Source organism: Lissotriton vulgaris, chromosome 9 (assembly GCF_964263255.1).
Source record: "Lissotriton vulgaris chromosome 9, aLisVul1.2, whole genome shotgun sequence".
NCBI lineage: Eukaryota > Metazoa > Chordata > Amphibia > Caudata > Salamandridae > Lissotriton > Lissotriton vulgaris.
Genome location: NC_141697.1, coordinates 825,591,018 through 825,612,588, shown reverse-complemented (window position 1 = coordinate 825,612,588; position 21,571 = coordinate 825,591,018). Strand labels below are relative to the sequence as shown.

General features: G+C 48.6%; 1 protein-coding gene across 1 annotated transcript in view; it reads right to left on the bottom strand.

The window, feature by feature from the left end:
- TOP6BL (TOP6B like initiator of meiotic double strand breaks) overlaps positions 1–21,571 on the bottom strand; it is a 2,408,555-nt gene that overhangs the window by 221,352 nt on the left and 2,165,632 nt on the right. The window lies entirely within an intron of this gene.

Below are 21,571 nucleotides of genomic sequence, written 5' to 3'. Positions count from 1 at the left end.
CGGTCAGCACCTCGTCAGGTGCGTCGGCCGATATCTGATCGCGAAGGACCTTACACATTTCTTCGAACACGAATCTTTGGGTTGGTATATTGAATTGACAAAACGTATCGAGTACGACACGTGGTGGATTTCTAAGAGGATGTGTCATCCAACCCATCGCCATATTATAGAGCGAAGCACGTTCCCTGTTACCGGGAAGCTGACTACGTCTCTGAGGACCATCTGAACCAGCAGACCCAAGGACAGGTCCGAGAGAATGAAAGAAGCTAGCCGCAAGAGGAGAAGTACGGCTACGAGTAGAGGGAGAAGTATAGGACACAGGACTAACAATCGAAGGGGTAGAGACAGAAGCAACAGCAGGAGTTAACAGAGCAGGAGCAGTAGCGGGAGCAGGAGTATGTGGAAGCGGAGGAGCAGTGGGAATAGCAATAGGCAAAGGAGCGGGAACAATCGGAAGAACGGGTGCAGGTTGAGGAGCAGGTACAGGAACAAGTACAGGGGGAGCCACAGGAACTGCGGTACCCTGCACGTACGGAGGTGGTGACTTCATAAGATAAGACATTAAAGGATCCTCAACTGCTTCTTCCTTCTTTTCCGACTCCGTAGGCAAAGCAGGATAGCATTTATCTATAGTCATGCGCTGTAGTCTATCAAACACTTCCTTTTCCTTAACCTCCTTATCACGCTGAAACTGCTCTGCTTTCTTTACAATGGTAGCAACACCATCTCTCTGATTTCGTTTAGTCTGTCTGATTTCTTTCTGTCGGGCTTCTTTACGCCACAACCGAAAGGCATCAAACATGGCCGGCCTGGACTTTTTCTCAAACAATTTAGCCTCTAGGTTATCTAAAATAGGGGTCTCAAAGCTACCATGAGGTGGCCAACTAAGGACACCATCCCTCTTAGTATAGCGAATCTAATAATCATTAAAAGTAATCGGGCCTAGCCCATGTTTACTGTACAGTTCATAAGTCGGAGTTCCAACCGGAGGTATCGGACACGAGTCCTTCAGTCAGGAATCCGCACCACAACGTCTGAAACAACTAAACAAAGTACTGCGACCAGGCATATTGCACACTAGCCGAGTTTCACAAACTTCAAGGGTTACGGGATTTACCAAGTCCCAGCAAAGAGCAAAAACCCTCGGTTTTTGGCGGCTGCAGTCGTCAAACAACACAACAAAGTACCAAGAACTACAAATGCAATGGAACCATGCAACCACAACCAAGAACTCTGGGAGCGACCCACAAATACTTAACTCAAAGATCGATGGCATCACCAGTAAGGCCCGTCAATCGTCTCGCTCTACCAAGGTCTACGCCAGGCGCCAAAACAGGTCTACAGTCAGGGCAGCAGTCCGTCGCAGCCGTCAGGAGGCGGGAATCTTCACGGGAAAAGTCTTCGGGCCACTTGTTTCGACAACAGGATCGATGAAGCGGAGTGCTCCTTCCCTCGGAGATTTCACACGAAGTTCCTCACGATCGTCGGGCTTGGACCGGTACCACTGATGCAGCCCTACGTTGGGCGCCAACTGAAGGACTGGGTTCTTTAAGACCCAGCGGTGCCAGGGGACAACACCTGAAACCTTTGTGGGTAACCTGCTCCGGCGTACGAATGACAGAGACACGGGACACTTCCTTCGGCGTCAAAGATTCAAGGTTTATTTGCTGCAGGGAAACACAGAGATCACGGAAGTACAAAGAGTGTAGTTCAGGGAGACTGCTTCAAATTGGTTCTGTGGATCGTTCCTTTTATACACGATTTTCCCATAGGTTTGCATAGCAGACAAAGGTTTACAACCCGGTTCCCACAATTATCCCCGAGAGGGGTCGCTTTGGTCACTTTAATACTCATAAGGTCCGGAACATAAGTGCGGAAACATTTGGCGGCTCCCAACTGTAAAAACCCATCTTCCCACCATTAGTACATTCCAGTCAGCAGTAAAACAGATCGAAATAGGAACAGGGACAGGTGTAGAGGAAGATGAAAACAGTGGGGAGATTGGAAAGGGTGTAAAAGGGGAGGTATCGGGAAACACGAGCTACAGGCATCAAAGGGACGTGCCTAATGAGATGCACGGCTAAGACAATAACCGGCACGGCGAGATGAGCCTCGAGCGGGGCCATCTGCCTTACAGTATCATCCCCCTCATCATAAAGACACTTACAAAGGACATGTGTCTTCCGCAAATATCTTGGGAGTCCCAGGTCGCGAAGCGGACAACGTCCGTTCGCTGGCTACTTGAGGGCAAGAGACAAAATGGATGCCGTATCTAAGATGGAACCCGTGGGTACAGATGAAAAACCCACGTAGCAAACGAACGGTTTAAGTTAGCACAGCGAAACTGCGCACACTTACTAAACTCGTCATTTGCGGTTCGTAGATACCAGACTCGACTATATTCGTGCGAGCCGAAAACATCACTTACAATTGTCACGGAACCTCAACACCAGATTGACACCTGCCCTGTTGACCCCTGAGGCGACTGGTAGCGCGGGCAGTAGAGCGAGCAAGGGTCACTGGCGTGGATCCTGACTGGCGTTCCAGTCAGCTGTGTGTGCGGTAACCTCGCGCCTACAGCGCCTGCCCAGCGAGTGCCTCGTCACCCCCAAGAAACTGTGGCCGTTTTCGTGTGCCTTCCCCGCCCCCCCGGTGGTGAATTACGACAGACTCGGGTCGCGAGGCGAGAGCAAGTTCGCCGCGACCGCAAGCGTCCTCTGTGCCCCTTTTGTGACAGGCGCCTCCAGCGTGGAGCTCGGACGTCTCCGAGCTCCACCGGCGTAGAGTGCTTCCTGCGCAGTCTGAGGTGAGGTGGTGCGCCGGGGCGGGGAAAGGCCGGCCTTCGTTGGGCGGGACTACTGTCTCTGCCCCTCCCCAGTGAATCGGCGGCTGTAGCTGTGGGCGGGAACCATCCCTGTTTGAGGAAGTCGGAGGGAGGTCCGTGGAGCCCCTGAGAACCTGTCGCTGGCGAGAGAAGTGCTGAACCCGACTGAATCGCTTTTCGATTGCAGCCGATGTAAGGTGGGCCCGTTTCTTCAGGTGGGAAGCGGTGATATAAAGGAACTGTGAACCGGCATTTATTTGACTGAGCGCGAAGATTGTGCGATTTCTTCGGCAGCCCCGTTCGTCAGTCTAAAGACTTTGAACTGGTGCCGCCTGAGTGCTAGCGGTAACAAAGCCCGTAGGCGCGCTTAGACCCCACGGCAAACAGAGAACTCAACCCGGTGGCAGCCGAGTGTAAATGAAGTGTTCACTGTGTTTCCTTGCTTTGTAGATACACGCGCATATTCCCCAAGTGATTCTTAAAGAGTCCCAACACTCTTTTGTGCCCAGAGAAGCCTGTATTCATTAACAGTGAAGTCATCATAAACTGTAAGAGTAATCTTTCCATCCTGAAACGTATTGCAAGTTAATGTTCCTGAAGTATTTATTGGTGGCAGCGATACCAGAATGAACATGTGGTTGTTTATTTAAATGAACCAGTATTTATTCTGCTAAACAAAAAGCGATATTTATTCTATTTATTGATGATATTTATTCCTGACATTTATTCTATTTATTGATGATATTTATTCCTGATATTTATTCTATTTATTGAAGATATTTATTCCTGAGCTTATTTATTGTATTTAACTCGAAATTGGAACCCAGAAAATTGTGGCCAAAAGAAATGTGTATGTGCTTTCCTTATTGATAACCATTCACAACAGAGAATTTTTACATAAAGGAATCGTATTTTTCTACAACAGTGGTGTGGTGTCCTTCTTTTTGGTGGTTGTACAAGGAGATATTATTGGGTCAAAGCCGGCTTAACACGATAGCCTTCACTTGCCTTGACACTTGAGCCAAGCTACCCCTTTGTGCTGGGCTTGCCCATCGCAGGTCCAACATAAAATTGGTGCTCAGCGGGTGGGATTACGAGCCGTGCTTGTTTTGGACCCCATAATAATTCAGTGTGCGCCACAGGTACACACCCGGAGTTTTCTCCCAGCGGCCCTCCAATTCAATATTTAGCTTTTTCCAAATTCTCTTCTGGAGGTGGGTGGAGGTGACCCTCAGAGTCCTATCCTTGTAACCTACTTCGAGGTGGTTGTCCACACTTTTCACTGATAAGATGGAATTCGACATGTCAGAGCTGGAGACCTATACTGTGGCGCAGCTCAAGGAGTTCTGTCAGGAAAGGGGAGTGTTCGTTAGGTGAGGGGTCAAAAGAGAGGAGCTCATTATTAGTCTGTGAGCCTGGGTGGAGGCGCATCCGGAGGGAACGGTAGAGGAGGAGGAGTCAGACAGGGGTACTGTCGTTGAGAGGACTGCGGAATGCCCCTGGGGGTGGGTGATATGATAATCAGCCCCAAGGTAGCCTCACGGGAGGGCAGCATTGCATCAACAGGAGGGTTGTCAGAGCCCGAGTTAGCTGACAGAAGAGAGGAAAGACAATTGAGATGGGAGTTAGCCAAGCTGGAGATGGAAGGGAAGAGGATGGATCATGAGCTCAAGCTACGAGAGCTGGACCTCAGGGCCCATAACATCACTCCGGAGGGTGTAGTGTCTAAGGAATTTGCCAGGGAGCTCAGGCCTCACTTACCCAAGGACGTCGTCGCCAGTTATACCTCTGGAGATGACATAGCTAAGTGGCTGGCAGCCTATGGGGTCTCCTTAGGAGCCCATGGGATCCATGAGAAGCATTGGGGTGGTGGATTGTATCGCTACATGCCTCCCACAGGTAGGGATGCCCTATTGGCCCTAGACCGGGAGGATCAGGTAGACTACCCCGCCATGAAGGTGGCGCTCATCAGAAAGTTTGGGTTGACCCCCGAGAAATACCGGCAGAGGTTTAGGGGCAGCCACAAACTGAGCTCACAGAATTGGGTTGACTTCCTGGATTATGCCAAGAAAGCCCTGGATGGGTGGGTCCAAGGTAGTGAGGTGGAATACTATCGAGGGTTGTACAATCTCATACTTAAGGAACATCTACTCGAGAAGTGTCTTCCCGAGCTGAGGCAGCACCTGGTAGACAGCAAACTTACTTGCCCCCGTAAGCTTGCTGAGGAGGCGGACATTTGGGTAAGTACCCGAGTGTCCACGAAGGGGACGGGAGGAGATTCTCAGAAGTCCGGACAGGGCGCTCCCCAGAAGAAAGAGGGGGGAGATAATAAGAAAAAGGAGTTCTCCAAAGGCCCCCAAAATAACTTTAAGGAGAAAAGTTTCTTCTCCAACTCCAAGGCTAGCCCGCAAAAGAACCCTAATCCTGGCCAGAGTCAGCAGCCAAGGGTTGTCCATTGCTTTGAGTGCGGTGGTGTTGGACATTATAAGGGAGACGCGAAATGCTCAAAGAGACCACCCCCTCCCACTGGAGGAAAGGCCCTGGGAGTTGCTAGTGTAGCGCTCGGGGAGGAGATGCCCTTAGTTAAGGGGAGGGAGTGGGCGGGTGTCACCTTAGTGTCCCTGGGTGATCGGGAGATGGTTCCAAAGATCCAGGTGCCCCCAAATACTACCAAGTATGGGCAATGGGTCACCATCAATGGCCATAGAGGGGAAGCTTTGAGAGACACAGGAGCCAGTATGACTATAGTCAGGAGTCATCTGGTGTCCTCAGAGCAGGTGATTCCAGGCGTACTTCATCCAGCCGCGATGGCTGACAGCAGAATGAGCCACTATCCCGTGGCTGAGGTTCCCTTTGAGTGGGGAGGGGTTGCAGGTTCACTTCGAGTTGCCGTAAGCCCCGCCGTGCCAGTCGATTGTCTGCTGGGCAATGATATGGAGCACAATGCTTGGAAGGAGGTAGAATACCGGACTCATTCTGAGATGCTAGGTACACCTGATTGGGCCTGTGTGAGTACCAGGTCGGTGGCTGCTCAGGAGGAGAAGTCGCATGGGTTGGAGCCTGGAACAATGGCCCACCCAGCTGCCGATGAGGGAGCATCTCGAGGACAGGAGGAGCCTGCCTCGATGTCCGTGCCCCGTGAGACGGATAGGCCTTGGGAGGAGATGGACCCGGAGTCCGCGGAGGAGGACGCATTGTGTAACGCTCCCATCTTGAAGGCTCCAGACTTCACAAAGGAATTCATTGTCCAGACAGATGCATCCGACATTGGCATTGGGGCGGTGTTATCGCAACTCAATGAAGAGGGTCTGGATCAAACCGTGGTCTTTCTGTCACGGAGACTGCTTCCCTGGGAACAGAGGTGGAGTACCATTGAACGGGAAGCCTTTGCGGTAGTCTGGGCACTGAAGAAGCTGCAACCTTCTTGTTTGGTTCACACTTCCTTGTTCAGACAGACCACCGACCCCTTCGCTGGCTCATGCAGATGAAGGGGGAAAACCCCAAACTGTTGAGGTGGTCTATCTCCCTACAGGGAATGGACTTTGGGGTGGAACACCGGCCCGGAGTTGACCACGCCAATGCAGACGGTCTCTCCAGGTATTTCCGCCTTAGTGTTGAGAACTCCCAAGGGGTTGGGTAGCTCTCCCCACTTTCAGCTGGGGGGGACGCGTGTTAGACCCGTCTGCTTCTGAGAGTCCCCTCACCACTATGACAGCAGAATGAGCCACTATCCCGTGGCTGAGGTTCCCTTTGAGTGGGGAGGGGTTGCAGGTTCACTTCGAGTTGCCGTAAGCCCCGTCGTGCCAGTCGATTGTCTGCTGGGCAATGATATGGAGCACAATGCTTGGAAGGAGGTAGAATACCGGACTCATTCTGAGATGCTAGGTACACCTGATTGGGCTGTGTGAGTACCAGGTCGGTGGTTGCTCAGGAGGAGAAGTCGCATGGGTTGGAGCCTGGAACAATGGCCCACCCAGCTGCCGATGAGGGAGCATCTCGAGGACAGGAGGAGCCTGCCTCGATGTCCGTGCCCCGTGAGACGGGTAGGCCTTGGGAGGAGATGGACCCGGAGTCCGCGGAGGAGGACGCATTGTGTAACGCTCCCATCTTGAAGGCTCCAGACTTCACAAAGGAATTCATTGTCCAGACAGATGCATCCGACATTGGCATTGGGGCGGTGTTATCGCAACTCAATGAAGAGGGTCTGGATCAAACCGTGGTCTTTCTGTCACGGAGACTGCTTCCCTGGGAACAGAGGTGGAGTACCATTGAACGGGAAGCCTTTGCGGTGGTCTGGGCACTGAAGAAGCTGCAACCATACTTGTTTGGTTCACACTTCCTTGTTCAGACAGACCACCGACCCCTTCGCTGGCTCATGCAGATGAAGGGGGAAAACCCCAAACTGTTGAGGTGGTCTATCTCCCTACAGGGAATGGACTTTGGGGTGGAACACCGGCCCGGAGTTGACCACGCCAATGCAGACGGTCTCTCCAGGTATTTCCGCCTTAGTGTTGAGAACTCCCAAGGGGTTGGGTAGCTCTCCCCACTTTCAGCTGGGGGGACGCGTGTTAGACCCGTCTGCTTCTGAGAGTCCCCTCACCACTATGACAGCAGAATGAGCCACTATCCCGTGGCTGAGGTTCCCTTTGAGTGGGGAGGGGTTGCAGGTTCACTTCGAGTTGCCGTAAGCCCCGTCGTGCCAGTCGATTGTCTGCTGGGCAATGATATGGAGCACAATGCTTGGAAGGAGGTAGAATACCGGACTCATTCTGAGATGCTAGGTACACCTGATTGGGCTGTGTGAGTACCAGGTCGGTGGTTGCTCAGGAGGAGAAGTCGCATGGGTTGGAGCCTGGAACAATGGCCCACCCAGCTGCCGATGAGGGAGCATCTCGAGGACAGGAGGAGCCTGCCTCGATGTCCGTGCCCCGTGAGACGGGTAGGCCTTGGGAGGAGATGGACCCGGAGTCCGCGGAGGAGGACGCATTGTGTAACGCTCCCATCTTGAAGGCTCCAGACTTCACAAAGGAATTCATTGTCCAGACAGATGCATCCGACATTGGCATTGGGGCGGTGTTATCGCAACTCAATGAAGAGGGTCTGGATCAAACCGTGGTCTTTCTGTCACGGAGACTGCTTCCCTGGGAACAGAGGTGGAGTACCATTGAACGGGAAGCCTTTGCGGTGGTCTGGGCACTGAAGAAGCTGCAACCATACTTGTTTGGTTCACACTTCCTTGTTCAGACAGACCACCGACCCCTTCGCTGGCTCATGCAGATGAAGGGGGAAAACCCCAAACTGTTGAGGTGGTCTATCTCCCTACAGGGAATGGACTTTGGGGTGGAACACCGGCCCGGAGTTGACCACGCCAATGCAGACGGTCTCTCCAGGTATTTCCGCCTTAGTGTTGAGAACTCCCAAGGGGTTGGGTAGCTCTCCCCACTTTCAGCTGGGGGGGACGCGTGTTAGACCCGTCTGCTTCTGAGAGTCCCCTCACCACTATGATTTCTTTTGTTCCCCTGTACCTCCCAAAAATGTGTCGCTTTTCTTTGTCTACCAGGATCTTTTGTGTGCTGTTTCATGGGGCTAGATGTTCCTTGACGCCCAGTTGTTCACCAGGTTTTTGGCACCTATTTACAAGGCACCTGGCGAAACCTGTGACATTATAGACTGGGATTGGCAACCTGTATGAATGACCTCAAAATGGTGGCCGTCCCTTTTCCTCATGTGAGTGACTCCCCTTGGAGTCTCCATGAACCTTGACCTTTCAAGGTTTTGGCGCCCTTTTGCTTGGCGCGCATTCCTGACTGGAATTACTTTATTTTCCTCAGGTACACAAAATGGCTGCTCTAGAACCCCAGGATGGTGGCTGTTAGGGTCCCAAATACCTCTCAGAAGTGCCATGTCATTGGCCTAGCCGAAGGAAGGTTCTAGAACCTACTGGCACGAGCCAGCACCTCAGGGCTCTGGCTATATAAGGTCCAGTCCCTGGCGGCCATTTTAGATGACCAGAAGACTAGATAGGATAATGATGTTCCAGATCTAGGTGAAGAAGGAGATTCCAGACTTGACACCAGATTGACACCTGCCCTGTTGACCCCTGAGGCGGCTGGTAGCGCGGGCAGTAGAGCGAGCAAGGGTCACTGGCGTGGATCCTGACTGGCGTTCCAGTCAGCTGTGTGTGCGGTGACCTCGCGCCTACTGCGCCTGCCCAGCGAGTGCCTCGTCTCCCCCAAGAGACTGTGGACGTTTTCGTGTGCCTTCCCCGCCCCCCCCCCCCCCTGGTGGTGAATTACGACAGACTCGGGTCGCGAGGCGAGAGCAAGTTCGCCGCGACCGCAAGCGTCCTCTGTGCCCCTTTTGTGACAGGCGCCTCCAGCGAGGAGCTTGGAGGTCTCCGAGCTCCACCGGCGTAGAGTGCTTCCTGCGCAGTCTGAGGTGAGATGGTGCGCCGGGGCGGGGAAAGGCCGGCCTTCGTTGGGCGGGACTACTGTCTCTGCCCCTCACCAGTGAATCGGCGGCTGTAGCTGTGGGCGGGAACCATCCCTGTTTGAGGAAGTTGGAGGGAGGTCCGTGGAGCCCCTGAGAACCCATCGCTGGTGAGAGAAGTGCTGAACCCGACTGAATCGCTTTTCGATTGCAGCCGATGTGAGGTGGGCCCGTTTCTTCAGGTGAGAAGCGGTGATATAAAGGAACTGTGAACCGGCATTTATTTGACTGAGCGCGAAGATTGTGTGACCTCTTCGGCAGCCCCGTTCGTCAGTCTAAAGACTTTGAACTGGTGCCGCCTGAGTGCAAGCGGTAACAAAGCCCGTAGGCGCGCTTAGACCCCACCGGCAAACAGAGAACTCAAGCCGGTGGAGGCCGAGTGTAAATGTAGTGTTCACTGTGTTTCCTTGCTTTGTAGATACACGCGCATATTCCCCGAGTGATTCTTAAAGAGTCCCAACACTCTTTTGTGCCCAGAGAAGCCTGTATTCATTAACAGTGAAGTCATCATAAACTGTAAGAGTAATCTTTCCATCCTGAAACGTATTGCAAGTTAATGTTCCTGAAGTATTTAATTGGTGGCAGCGATACCAGAATGAACATGTGGTTGTTTATTCAAATGAACCAGTATTTATTCTGCTAAACAAAAAGCAATATTTATTCTATTTATTGATGATATTTATTCCTGATATTTATTCTATTTATTGATGATATTTATTCCTGATGTTTATTCTATTTATTGAAGATATTTATTCCTGAGCTTATTTATTGTATTTAACTCGAAATTGGAACCCAGCAAATTGTGGCCAAAAGAAATGAGTATGTGCTTTCCTAATTGATCCCCATTCACAACAGAGAATTTTTACATGAAGGAATCGTATTTTTCTACAACAGTGGTGTGGTGTCCTTCTTTTTGGTGGTTGTACAAGGAGATATTATTGGGTCGAAGCCGGCTTAACACGATAGCCTTCACTTGCCTTGACACTTGAGCCAAGCTACCCCCTTTGTGCTGGGCTTGCCCATCGCAGGTCCAACAGTATGTTATCTGGAAGCCTCGCACCAGATGCACTGACCGCCCTGCTAAGGTCAGGCTCCCTGCGTGGCAATGTTGCTGGTGATGTTTATCTTTGAAGCCTGACCTGCTTGCCCCCTGAGAATCGGTTTTCGGAGCGTGGAAAGTAAGGGAGCAGAAGGAAAGATTTCCATTAACTGCAGGATTTTGTTGCTTTCGAGAGTAAGTGGAAATGTTTAAAACGGACTGTGCAGAGAGGGACACTATTTTTCTTGGTGCAGAGGAAAAGACATAATATGAGAAGAGCGTGCAGATTATTCAATGAAAGACTTTGTTTGAAAATAGTATTCTGCATGCAATTTAAAAGTCGTGAAAGTTTTCCTCTGCGCTTCTCTGCAAGATACTATGGCCTGCGTGTTTAAAAGGAGAACCATGTGGGCAAATCAAATGCTAGAGAGACTACCTCCCATGATCAAGGCTCTGGTGAGCAGAAACGTTGGGAACAGTGAGCCTCTTTGCCTCTGTGTCATTCCACGAATAAAGGAATTTGAAAGCAACATTTCCAGAGTCAGTGCGCTTCTTTCGAAGGTAAAGGAGGATTGTTTGGTATGTTATCTGGAAGCCTCGCACCAGATGCACTGACCGCCCTGCTAAGGTCAGGCTCCCTGCATGGCAATGTTGCTGGTGATATATATATATATAAGCAAGAAACAATAACACACTTGACAAATGCAACTGTTAGATGGATAGATAATAATAAAATGCACAAGCAGATTGTGCTGGATGTCATGCAAGAAATCAGAAAGTTATGTACACTAAATACATCAGAGGATTAACTTGGATGTGCACACAGACTCCCCATCACAAAGTCAATATTTAAAGAAAACACCTCAGATGATCGTAGCCACTGGAAACTGAATGTGCACACAGACAGTCATGCATCACAATGGAAACAATAAAAAATAAAGCATATCACCTGGTGCACACTTTATCCCGACCCACTCCAGACTGAGGGATTCACAGCTGGGGTCAGGTGTTTCAGCAGCCAGATTCCTGCACTGAAGAAGCGTCCACCGTTCAGGCTCGAATCCCGGTTTCCAAGTTAACATACCTCAGCTTTATAATCTCAAAACACACTAGAAGGTTCCGAGAGGCGTTCCCTCTGTGCCAAGGAAACTTTCTGGAATTGGCCACCTTCCATGCAAGCATTCCAAAGGCAAAGGAGTTCTCACGTTCCTTCTGCATTCTCATGTGTTCTAGCCTTTATCACAACGAAGTTTACGAATGTCTCCGGCACTACACTCAACAACAATCTCCAAAAACAAAGCAACCTTGAACGTGAGTAACCTAAACAACTTGAGTAATCTGGGGGCTTGCCTGTGCACACAAAAAGCTCAAGCAAGACAGAGTCAGAATTCAATAGTAAGAACTTCATAATCCTTCCCAATGCACAACGCAGTGCACATTTGTGCACCACTGCCTATAGCATCACACACTTCATCTCCCAATGTACAACATAATGCACATTTGTGCACCACTGCTCCTAACACTGCACTTTGGGACCAAGACGTACATTCCACACATCTCTCTTTCTCATGCTTTCAAATACACATCCCACACGTTCTGTTCCTGGCAAGCTGTTCTACTCTCTGACAGCTCACACTTTAAAACTACAAGAGATATGAAAGAAATCCTCAAGGGAAACATGCACATGCAGGGAAATTATGTTGTACATTCAGGCTAGGGTAAAATAAAACACCAGAAGTTAATTAAAATCATTGTAGTCTAAGGTCATCACGTGGTTTCAAACCATAGGAGTGCCTCTAGCACTACACTCTGCTGTCCCTTTTTTGAAAAAGAGATCAAATCGTGCAACCAGCATCTACAAAGAAAATCTTGCCGCTACCTCACCCATTAGTGTATTCAGGATCACAAACTCCTGTTCACATTATTGTAGACGCAATTGTTTCAGCATATATTCAATGTTTATTTATGATATTCTGATGTACATTACATCAACGCTGTCTTTTAGTTGTACATGCTCATGCTACCAAAACTTTCAATAGTTTTTTTTTATAGATGATGAGTTTGTTTTTCCCTTCCAGCAGCTGATACCCATTACTTTGATTAAATGTTCATATTCATTGTTTTAGTAAGAAGGCACAATGTCACAAACAGAAAAATAAAATATCATTCCTACCCAATCTTCTATTCTCAATAGTACCAGCGAACATGATTAGTTTCCGGCATGCTATTATTGTGAAGGGAATGTGAACACAAAGCCGCAATGGTATCTTAAAAAGGCAAAGAAGCAGCAGATTGTGAAGAAGCAAGAAACAACTAAACATTAACCAATTATTCTATCCTAGTAGACCTTTGGACTATCTGATTCACAATAAGGGGTGTATGAGAGAGCCCACAAAATGTATAGGATGGCATTGCATTCTAAGAACTTAGGAATCCTTCCCTCCCCACCCCATGACTTCCAAAAGCTATCTAGCATCTGACCATACCCCTGTTGTTGTATGATGGTGGGTGTTTAACATGAGCAACACTGGAGAGTTGCCTGATGGATATTCAACAGTGGGATGGCAGCCAATTACCTCACGCTGTAGTACTGAAAGATTCTGGACCCGTGTTATAAACATCGTCGTATCATGACGATTTTGGTATCAGCAGACCGGTAATGATTGAGATACTATGCACAAGCATTTCCGTCATGTTCGAGTGACAAAATCACCCTGAAATCGGAGTTTCCGTCTTGAACCCTCGGGTTCCATTTTGTGAGCCGCAGCCATTTTGTGTTGCCCTCACACAGGCTAAATGACTAGAGCCAAGATCGAGTCAGAAGGACACGTATACCTTCGCTGACTCCTCTGTGACCTGGGCGAGCTGAGTCCACTGCCTGAAGCCAAACCTGTTCGGCCAGTTCCTTTCCCAGTGGCCGAATGAGATTAGCATCCAGGTGCGCATGTCTTAAACCTTTTCATTGCATACAAACTATGTCTAATCTCACACACACCTGTCTCTGTTTCTTTCTTTATGACTTGCTTTACGATGAGGAGGTGCCCGTTTTTATTAGGGGTCCCTCGATATCTGATGGAAATACTGGGTCTTGCCGGATAGTTGATTGTGGGCTGAACAAACTGAAATATGGGCTTGTCATCATGACTCTGCTTTTTCTTTGTAGTGGAAATATGTGAATGGTCAACTGTAAAATAAGGAATGTTTGCCTAAAGCATAATATTTTGTATAAAAAGAGAAGGCTGGCTTTGTAAGATTGAGCAGTCTCCTGAGAACATACACGTTGTTGTACTTCTAGGATACCTGTTACTGGCTGCAGCCAATAAATACGATCTTTGACTTCACCTAGAAGACTCTGTGTTTCTGTAGTCTTAAACAGGAAGAACTCGAAATCTTCGGGTGTGTACCCTGGCACCGCTGGGTTCTTAAAACCCAGTACTTCATAGCACATTCCTGAAATAATAAGATAGTCATTTTTGATTAGATAGGTAACCTCTAGTTGGAGATTTACTGATCTCCGTCACTCACTGCCTGGCCAGTACCCTCAAATATAGCAACAAATATGAGAAAGATATTGGGTAAAGAAGGCTGTAATCTGCCCACAGACTAAGGGAGTAGAAAAGAGTTGCAGCCCTTTCCCTAAAATACTATCGCACCTTTTGAAATTTCTTGCAACCACAGGTGCAAGACATGCATCCTAACCTTAATTAGTTTGAGCCCAGACTATGTTAACATTATTTAACTTGGACTCCATTACAGACTTTCAGTGGACGCCATTACAGACTTTCACTGTGCTACCAGAAGGAGGGAACGGCTGCTGCTGCTTAAGGCAAGGATTCTCAACCAGCACCTCGCGGAACCCGCTTCGCGGGTCCCGCATCGCTGTCCTCTGCCCATCCAAAGCTTGGCCCCTGCAGGGTAGTGCGCGAACGACAGGGCTGCGAGCGTGGGACCGGGACTCACTCTCCCAGGAGTCCCGGCAACCCAGAGGCCAAGTCACCTGGCCCGCTCTCCCTGACCGCCCCGCCCTGCATTTCTCCAGAAAAGGACTCCGCCTCTGCTGCTGTTTGGGACGCCATTACAGACTTTCACTGTGCTACCAGAAGGAGGGAACGGCTGCTGCTGCTTAATGCAAGGATTCTCAACCAGCACCTCGCGGAACCCGCTTCGCGGGTCCCGCATCGCTGTCCTCTGCCCATCCAAAGCTTGGCCCCTGCAGGGTGAGTACGCGAGCGACAGGGCTGCGAGCGTGGGACCGGGACTCACTCTCCCAGGAGTCCCGGCAACCCAGAGGCCAAGTCACCTGGCCCGCTCTCCCTGACCGCCCCGCCCTGCATTTCTCCAGAAAAGGACTCCGCCTCTGCTGCTGTTTGGGACGCCATTACAGACTTTCACTGTGCTACCAGAAGGAGGGAACGGCTGCTGCTGCTTAAGGCAAGGATTCTCAACCAGCACCTCGCGGAACCCGCTTCGCGGGTCCCGCATCGCTGTCCTCTGCCCATCCAAAGCTTGGCCCCTGCAGGGTGAGTGCGCGAGCGACAGGGCTGTGAGCGTGGGACCGGGACTCACTCTCCCAGGAGTCCCGGCAACCCAGAGGCCAAGTCACCTGGCCCGCTCTCCCTGACCGCCCCGCCCTGCAATACCATCATCTCCATTGACGCCTATAAAAAGCGACGTACACCGCAGCGCGGGAGCGCGCGGGAGCGCCCGGGGCTAAGCCCGGGCAAAGGGCGGGCTCTCTGTGGCCCTCAGAGGCCGGGCTGGGCCACAGACTCTGGTCGAGTACTACTATCCCATCTCTGCCTAGATTCCCTGGGTACACGGGTTATGTCCACTCGTAAAACTAGAAGTATGGCTGTGGCTGTTGCCGGCGCCAAAAAACTGACCGGGACCCTGGACGACTTTATTACCCGCACTCATGCATTAATCGATGAGGGAATCATACTCATGGACAGGAGAGTTTCACAAGACCTGGCCATGGCCAAGCGCTCATCACTGGGCCTGATAGCACAGGCTCAGACACCCAGCACTGACTCTCGGCCACAAATTCAGGCCCTAGTACATAGTCATGGGGAAAACGGGGACATGGATGCCACAAATACTGTCCTGGACCTGGAGGCTTCACCCAATCTAAACCTCCTAATAGAGAGTGGAACACAACCTCTAGTGTCAAATACTTGTGATACTACTGCCGCTATTAATGAGAGGGGCAGGATCGAAGGGGCTGTCCCTAAGCAAAATCATAAGGGCAATAAACAAACTACTTCCAAACGAAAGAAGGCCCAGACTCCCCCCAACCCACCTAACGGTGATAAGCTCCCAGACGCTCCATCCTGCCCAACAGGAGGGTTACTTTCAAATAAGATCAGTCTACCCTTGAATCTTCTTGATGACACTTTAATTGACCAAAGTCTGGAGGAAATTTTAGAGCTTAGTGTTGATGTTGGAAATCCACCCACAGCGCCTCCCCAGGAGGAGGTTGGTGCAATCACTAGTAACTCCGCGATTTTTAACATGCTTAAAATAATGTTAGAACCCATAGAGGCTAGACTACGTTGCCTGGAAACTGTCCTAAAAAATATACACAAGGACATAAGTGCACCCAGTTTTACTTTAAATCACAAAACCGCCCAGGCCACTAATCAGACTAAATCATCTAAACCCCAGGCGACCGTTAATAAAACCTTGGAATCCAATAAAGTGGCGAAGAATCGCTGTAATTCTTCAAATCAGACTGTCCCTAATACTAAGCCTCCTGTAGCAGAGAGAACTAAGAAAACCGATCCCGCCCAAACACCCTCCAATAATAACCCAACTCCCCAGGTTGCACCCAGGGATGGCCTATCCCAGCCTGTTAACCCTGAAGCACCTGATAAAGTGAAATGTAGGGCTCGGAAAAATATTCACCTTCCTCCTGATGCTTCTCCCTATGTGGTGATTCTCACTGGGGTCACTGAAATCCCTGCAACAGAACAAGAGTCGTATCAGGCTTTAAAAAATAAAGTATGCCATTGGTTAGCCAACAGCTATCCCCTTCCGCCAAACATTCCTTGTAACATCCTGATGATAGAGAGAGCTCCATGGGTAGGAGATAATAGGAAAAATCTCCCAGGGGATTGTGTAGTGGTTACCTTCGAGAACACAGAGGTCGTAGACTTTATTTGTAGTAGTAGGGCTCCGAGATATCAGGCGAGCACGGTGACTGCTAGACCACTTTCATATTTCTATCTCCCACAAAATCAAGTCGACAATCCATGGAGCTGGTTTAAGGGACCTAACGGCCGTAAACCCAGACAGAAATCCAACTTTCCCTGGGAGTCACAAACCCCTGGTCGAGAGGAGGGTTGGGACGGGGGATGGAATTTGGTTAGGAACAGAGGAGGCAGACCACCGCATGGTGGACCTTTTTTTGGCCCGCATTTCATTCAACCCTATCATTACCCCCAACAGCTGAATGGTCCTGTTAATCCCCTGTATCTCCCTATGGCGAATCGCTTTGAATGTCTCTCAAACACAGACTGGGTTGACTGACATATACAGGGCTCCCCAAAGGGAAGGGGACCTCAGACCATCTTAACTTCTCCCTGTGAGGTAGTGACAACAATAGATCCACCCATAGGTAATCTTCCTTTTACCCCTGATAAGAGTCTGGCGGAGCTTGAGAGCCAGAGTATACCTATTCCCCACACCGATCCTATGGCGCCCTGTAAAATTCTCACCTGGAATGTGGCAGGTTTAAGTTCAAAGGCTCTAGACCCTATATGGCAAGGGTTTGTAAAACAATACGACATTATGGGATTTCAAGAAACATGGGATACCACAACAAACTTTGCACTGGATGGCTTCTGCAGTTTTTTCATTCCCGCAGTTTCTGGTGCAAGAGGAAGAGCAAAAGGCGGTCTATTAACACTGTGTTCCTTGGATCTGGTAGGAGCATTTAGACAAATAGAAACCGCATCCGCAAACACACTAGTCGTGGAGTGGACCCTACCTGATTCCCAAACTTTTTTATTGGTTAACTTCTACAACTCAAAGGAGTCCCCCTGTGTGAATGAACATTTGACTTTGTTATTAAATTTCTTGTCAGCCTATAGATATGATTGCACCCCTGCCCCAGAGATGATAATCCTGGGAGATTTTAACATTCACCCCTGCGAGGGAGATTGTCTTAATGATAGATATGGGGGCCTACCAACAGAAGCCATTCCCCATTTCGAGCACACAATGGAGGGTGAGTGTCTCGAGTCTCTCTTAGCGAATCTAAACTTATTTGAACTTGATCAAAGTAAGAAGGATCCTAGAGCCCCAACTTTTGTGGGCAAAGATGCTAACACCATCATAGATTTTATTTTTGTATCTTCTGGGGTTTTGGCAAAGGCACGCGAGTACATGGTGGTCACCGCTAGTTTCAGTGATCACAATCCTGTTCTCTTGTTGCTGGATCTAGATTGCTTTCGGACCCGTATATCGACAGACGTGGTAGCCCCAAAGGATTTGAAGACTAAAGACCAGGGAAGGCGACTAAAATGGGAGCAAGTAGTTCCCGAACAATTCTTTCAGTTACTCGCCCAAGAGTCCGAAGCCAACATGGCAGTGTGTCTGGATCCAACTGCCCGGGGATCTGAGGTCGTGGCTGCCTATGAGGAGATTTGTGCAAGGATCTCCAAGAATCTGGAGTTAAGGTCTGCTGGGCAAAGGAACAAGAAAACTCATAAATGGTTTAATAAAGAATGCTCGCAGAAACACACTGCCCTGCTGAAAGCCCTAAAACAAAAACTTAGGGACAGGCTTTTAGTGGCTAATCTAAGGAAGGACTATAAAATCGCAGTCCTCAATCGTAAATCTCAAATTAAGGAGGAAGCGTGGGAAAACCTATTATCTTTGGATGTTTTGCGAGATAGCAAAAAGTTTTGGGCCACTGTTAACCAGCCTTTTTTTTCCGAAGATGGAAAAACTAACTTGGATTGTGTGATAGAAGATGGCAGATGGTTAGGCCACTTCGAAAATATTTATGAATCCACAGCATCTGGTTCACCTGATAGTGCCCATGACTCTCCCAACTTGGTAATGGAATTCAGCACTTTGGAGGTCGAAAGGGCGATTAAAGACACAAGTAAACACAAAGCCCCGGGCCCTGACGGGGTCCCTGCAGATCTCTATATCCAATACCCTCAATTTTGGTCAAAGATATTAACGAACGTTTTTAACGCTATACCCACAGGTGGCTTCCCTTCCTCTTGGTTCACCTCCATCATTGTGCCTATATTCAAGAAGGGGAACAGGGGGGATCCGGCCTGCTACAGGTCAATCTCCTGGACTCTGCCGTCAAGATCTTGGGCAGAGTCATCTTGCAAAGGCCCAGGGGTTGGCTTGAGGGGAGCGGGATCCTGTCGGACCTACAATATGGCTTCAGGGCACACAGAGGGACTATGGACCAGTGTCTTAACCTTCACCTTATTATTAGTAAGTACACTGTGGTGAAGGGGGGGCTTCTTTACTTAGGTTTTATGGATCTATCATCCGCCTTTGATTTGGTCAACCGCTCAAAACTGTGGATTATTTTGCGTAATATGGGTTTGGATACAACTCTGGTCAATTTTTTACACGATCTTCATTTAAATTTGTATGCTTCTGTTAGGGTGAACAGGGATGGGAGGTGCACAGCGAAGTTTAAGTCCGGGAGAGGTGTTAGACAAGGTTGTATCCTGGCACCTCTCCTTTTCACACTGTACATCAACTCCCTGGGGAAATCATTGAACTCAGTCACCCCGGATATTCCACGTATGGGGGGGTACCTATCCCGGTCCTCCTCTACGCGGACGACGCTGTCCTCTTAGCTCGGACTGGCACAGGCCTCCAAAAACTATTAGATCATTTTGGCCTCTTTATGGAAGCACTGGACCTTAAGATCAACACTGCCAAATCCCATGTCATGGTTACTGGTTCGCGAAAGAAACACACGAAGATCAGGTCCTTTAGCTGTAACAGCTCACCAATCTCCAGGGTCCCTTTCTTTTGCTACTTGGGCGTCACTTTTGACGAGAAAGGCACGTGGGGCGCACAAATGAGGCTAAAACAGAACGGAGTTACCAGATCCACCACAGCCCTTCTGCATTTCGCCAAAAGATTGGGCTCAAGACCTAAGGAAGCCATGACGCGTATCTACAAAGCTAAATGTCTGGCAATTGCTTCCTATGGAGCCGCCATATGGGGCTATGTTGCAAGCCCAGGTATTCAAACCGCAGAAAACAACTTCATACGAGCCTTGCTATCTCTCCCAAAATCATCCCCTATACATACAATTCACAATGAAATAGGCCTGGGTCACGTCACTGAGCTCCTAAAAATGTCCCCAGTGTTATGCTGGGTTAAAACCAGGACAAATGAGGAAATCAGCCTCAATCATTGTATTCTGAAAGACTGTATGTCTCTGGACAAAGCCGATAACATCCTGTGGCTGGCGTATGTTAGAGCGGCATGCGAGAGGCTAGGACGTCCAGAAATGTACTCTCTGCCACATAATTTAAAAAAAGAGGATATAAAATGGGTCAAACTGCATTTCCAAAATTTGTTGGAGGGTGAAAGGGAAATGGTTGAACTTGGCAAACCGATGGTACGTTCACTCTTCCAACTTTCTTCAACTACAGCCATGGAACCTTATCTGAAATATGTCACCAAGCCCTATCCTCGCTTTTTACTTATAAGGTTCAGGTTCAACCTAATACACTTTGTGCTTGGCTCGCAGTCAAAGTGGGGCTCACCAGATAACTTACCCCCCTGTTCCTGTGATTGTTTTTCTATACAGGACACCCTTCACTTAGTTATGCTCTGCGAACATTACCTGGTGGCTCGGAAAAAATTCCTGGTCCCTATCCTGAAAGATCTGAACTTTTTCCAGGTTCGGCCAGCTTTACTATACTTACAGATGCTGAGCTTGGTACAGGTCACATATGGGGTTGCCTGTTTTCTGGTAGCAGCTGCCAGACAAAATAAATTAAGATCTGCTGCTACTATGAATCACCTAAATTGATATTTGCTGAAATGGACACCTACCACACCTATCTTTCTTTTTTAAACTTTGTAAATTTTTAACAAAAAATCTTTACTGTGTTTTTATGAAGGAGTTGCAATCTTTTTGTCATACATGTTTAATTGTATTTTAACTTGGTATCATGTACGATGTTCTGCTTTTATGGTTTTAATTAACCGAATAAAGTTTCTTTGACTGACTGACAACTTGGACTCCTTCAAAATGTACTGAAAAAATGACATACAGCTCCCAGCGACTCAGATTTAGTTGAATCAGCACGTAAACCTCAACCGTGGTGGCTCTACAAACACGATAATCATGAATTCGGAATAGAATTCAGTTGTTCCAGCATTCCACCCCGGCTCAATGTCCTCTATGCAACATTTATGGTCAGACTTCAAAGGATTAGGAAATTTGGAAAAATGGTGCTCATAGTCATTTTGTGAGGAAAGGTGCAAATTACCTGCCCACTTCTCTTAGAACTATGGCACATCATATGATCTATTTTGAAGGGTCTGATAAAGGTTACTTCCACTGCCCGACTATGCAGGAGTGCACTTTAGAAGTTAATCATACTATTAGCGATAGGAAACATCAGTGTATTTTCCTACTAAATAGATGGAGGTATAATGCGATTCAAAAACACAGCAGCAACAGAATCTATTGACTTGGAAAATGGCACTTAGGTTACATAAGCATCATAAACCTTGTCAAATCAACATTTGAATGGTATTAGGAATGAACTATTCACTCTGCTGTCATCAGTCACCATTCTCTCAGGAGTCACCAATCACTGATCACTCTGTAGTTACTTGTAACCATTCACTCTACATTCACCACTTCATAGTTGCATGTCACTGTTAACTCTGCAGTCACCGGTCAATTTTCACTCTGTAGTCACTATTCAATCTGCATTCACCGTTCACTTTGTACTGTTCACTCTGCAGTCCCCATTTACCAAGTACTCTGCAGTGATCATTCAATCTGCAGTCACAAGTCACGAACTGCTCTGCAGTTACCATTCACTCTGCAATCAGCCTTCACTACTCACTCTGCAGTCACAATTCACTCCTCAATCACCCATCACTATTCACTCGTAGTCGTCATTTACTAACAGTCGCCATGCACTATCCAGTCATGATTTAATCACCAGTCAGCATTCACTATGCTGGTACCACTAAACCTGGAGACT